General features: G+C 41.3%; 1 protein-coding gene across 1 annotated transcript in view; it reads right to left on the reverse strand.

Moving 5' to 3' along the window:
• PRTFDC1 (phosphoribosyl transferase domain containing 1) overlaps window positions 1–3,958 on the reverse strand; it is a 124,578-nt gene that overhangs the window by 24,798 nt on the left and 95,822 nt on the right. The window lies entirely within an intron of this gene.

Genomic DNA, 3,958 nt, shown 5'->3' on the forward strand with positions numbered 1-3,958 from the left:
CATGATGGAAAGATTTTGGAGAGCCTCTAAAATATATTTATAAAATCTTGCCAATTCTTATTTTTTAAATTTTATTTTTTCATTGATACACAATGTTTTATGTATTTATGGAGTTACATGCACAGAATATGCAATGAGCAGGTCAGGGTATTTGGGGGAGCCACTGCCTTGACCGTCTATCATTTCTATGTGTTGGGAACATTTCAAGTCTTCTAGCTACTTTGAAATATACAACACATTGCTGTTAACCATGGTCACTCTACATTGCCATTGAATAGTGTGTCTTATTTTTTCTATCTAATTTAATTGATAACCTTTCATGGAGAGGCTGAATGAAGAATGAATGAACAGGGTGGGTCATATGAAGGCCTTTATCTTTTTTTTTTTTTTCAGCCTTACTCATATATTGTATTTTATTTCTTATGAAAATGGCTACCCAAAGAAGTCATTGTAGCAGCCTACTATTCTAAGGCAGCAACTATAACTTAAATGCTAACAAACTCACTCTATAAGACCTAAAACCCTTCCCCAGGGCTGTAATGGGTATTTAAGTTTCCCAAGCCCAGTGACAACTAATGATTTTTATTACCTATCGAATAGGAACAAATGGATTTTAATAGTTCCCCTATAGCTGAAAAACTCCACAAACAATACGTTGCCTCTACCTACATGATCCATTGACTCATGCCAGAAATACTTTCTAAAATGCTTACGACTGTGATGTTCAAACTGGGCTCTGGCTACTTCTGGTGGTTATTTGGTGTTATGCCAAGGCATATTGGAAGGCCTTTATCTTTTTTAAGGAAAAGGAAATTTTAAAAGCTAAGTGAAATTTTTTTCACTGCTCCACCTCAGCTGTGTTGCATTCACTTCCTCAGTCCCCCTTGAGTCTCCTGTGAGGAAGCCCTCCTGCCTCAACAAAGAGGGCGCTCTTCCCTCACTCAGCACCTTTCTCTCCACCTCTCAACTTAACCAGCTGGTGGGTGTGTCCTTGGGTGTGATCAGGTGGGTTTATTTACCATTTCCCTCTGCCCTGTCCTCTCTTAATCGAAGACTTCTTTCTAATTTCCACATAAGAGGACCATCCACTTGTTCAGTCACCAAATATTTATTCCAATTTGTTATGGACCAGGTATGGTCTCTGCCCACTGCATGCTGACTTCCTGGTCGGGCAGACAGGCAAATAAAAAGCCCTAAGGTAAACATTGCAACTTGTGGAAAGGACTCTAGTGGAAACAAGGTATGGATATAGAGATTATTATTTTTTTTTTTAAGGGACAGAGTCTTGTTCTGTCGCCCAGGCTGGAGTGCACTGGTGCGATCATAGCTCACTGCAGCCTTAACTCTTGGGCTTAAGTGATCCTCCTCCTCAGCCTCCCGAGTAGCTGGGATTACAGGTGTGCACCACCATACCTGGCTTATTTTCGTATTTTTAGGAGAGACAGGGTTTTGCTATTTCGGCCTGGCAGGTCTCGAACTCTCGACCTCAAATGAACTGCCCACCTCAGCCTCTGAAAGTGCTGGGATTACAGGCATGAGCCACCATGCCCCGCCGTCTACGTGCAAATTTCTTCTTGGCATTCATTTAGGAATCTTAGAGTTGTCACTTTGACAGACTCCACAGCAAAAGCACAAGGTAAACTATTTCTTTTGTGTAATAAACCTGTAAGGAAATGTCCTACAATAAAATCCTAAAATGACGTGCTAAAGACCACTCCAGGGTCGTTAAAACTTATGAATTTCTGGAAATTACTTTTAGTATTTTAGCTTTCTAGGATGTTGTTTCAGGTACCAATGTAACAGTAACATCAAATGGTGGCTTAGTGATGCATTAACATCAGCAGGTTAATTCCAATTTTTATGGAACACAATTTACTGCTGGATAGCCATTTAACACATGAATCTACTATGCTGTCTTCAGAGTAGAGGGAAGTATGCTGTTTTGTAGTCAGAGTCCTTGTGGCTCCACTTTGGGTGGCCAAAGCAGGTGGATCACTTGAGGTCAGGAGTTTGAGACCAGCCTGTCCAATGTGGTGAAACCCCATCTCTACTAAAAATACAAAAATTACCCGGGCATGGTGGCAGGTGCCTGTAATCCCAGCTACTTGGGAGGCTGAGGCAGGGGAATCATTTGAAACCAGGAGGTGGAGGCTGCAGTGAGCTGAGATCCTGCCACTGCACTCCAACCTAGGGACAGAGTGAGACTCTGTCTAAAAAAAAAAGTCCTTGTGGCTCTATAGCGATCCTAAGATTATTACACATATTTTTATTAAATGTGGCTGCTATTTTTTTCCTACCCAGGCATTGCATAACAATAACAACCACAAGTATGAGAGATTAAGCTTGTGTAATAGACTAATCCATTTTACTTAGAAAGCCAAGCTGTTCAGGGATAAGGGATACAAGCTAGGTCAGTACTGCTGAACAAAAACAAATTCCGGATTGCTTTTATTCACAGCAAACTTGCATTTCAAGTAACATTCCACGAACATCATTTTCGTTAGGAAACAACCCTTCTTTCCAGTTTATGTATTTATGTCAGAATCTAAACAGTCTTTTCACTTAATTATTAAGCACTGGCAGATTTGGAACTCCAAGTTAAAACTGGAGGTGTTCTTCCTATTATCTAATAGTTTACATTCTTTTTAATAGAAAAAAAGGCAAAGTGCTGAAAATGCACTCTTAAGAGGTCCTTTTCTCTTCCCTCCCAAGATTTTGTACATGTCAATGAACCTGTGTAAATGTCTTACTGAAGAGCCTAGGTGCGGAGGATGAATGAGAAAAAAAAGGCAGATGAATAAATAAAGGGAAAGCTTCCTTTTCAGAAGGTGCCTGGAAAGATGAGTAGAAAAGGATTAGAACAAGGTGGGCAAAGGGGTTTTGCTGTCTGAAATAAGATTGGAAGGAAGCTTGGAGAAGAAAGATTTGGTCTGCATGGTGTCTTGGAAGCATTCTAAAAAGAGTGTTTTAGAAAGGGGAGATCATTAAAAGGATTCACACAGCCATTTGTATGAATTGGAAAACCCGGGAGAGTGTCTGAAATGTCCTGTGAGTGCTGACCTGAAATGCAGGTCACCGATGCCCCCAGACATCAATGCAGTCTGAGCACAGCTACATTAACAAACCTTTCCAGCCAGTGTTGAAAGATCATCACCTCCGATTATCTGCATCTCACCCATGGACTGGTCATTCTGCAAAAAAGGAGAAAAAAAAGGGAGACAATTTTACCACGCAAGAAAACCTTTAAAGCACATTTTCCTGTTTACCCAGTTAGTGGCCGGAATGTGCCTTACAAATATAGCACAAATAGCTAATAGGGATTCATGGTTGCCTATGGTTACCAAGAGCCACGCTCCTGCTACTGCCCTTGAGACAAAGCTTTCTAATGGCTGGTGGGGAGAGGGTGGGTATGCAGGGGGAATGGGAGAGTGGAGAGAGGACAGACAAACCGAATATGAAGCAAAACACTCTGGAAGGTGCCTGAGCCTGTCCTGGAGCAGAGGGAACTGGAGAAGACAGCCACACTCCTGTGCTTCGCCTACCTGGGGGTGGACCGAGTACGTGTCAGCTTTGCCACCAAGCCCTGATTAAAGATCCGCAGTGGAGAACAGTCAGGTTCTGGTTTCCTGAGAGACTAGAGGCCTCCTCTACTCCCCACCATCGGAGATCCGGCCCCTCATCTGACATCCAGAGCAATTCTAACAGGCCATGAATCAAGAAGTACTGTACTTAGACCTTCTGACATGAAGGATGAGGCCTCAGACAATTTCTGCAGTCCTAAGAATGTGACACTCAGAACTACATGTGTGTGTGTATATGTATATACACAAAATATATATAATATACAAAATATATATACAAAATACATATATACAAAATATATATGCACGTGTGTGTATATATATGTGTGTGTATATGTATATGTGTGTGTGTATATATATATACACATATACTTTTT

The sequence above is a fragment of the Mandrillus leucophaeus genome, unplaced genomic scaffold, assembly GCF_000951045.1.
Source record: "Mandrillus leucophaeus isolate KB7577 unplaced genomic scaffold, Mleu.le_1.0 Scaffold673, whole genome shotgun sequence".
Lineage (NCBI taxonomy): Eukaryota > Metazoa > Chordata > Mammalia > Primates > Cercopithecidae > Mandrillus > Mandrillus leucophaeus.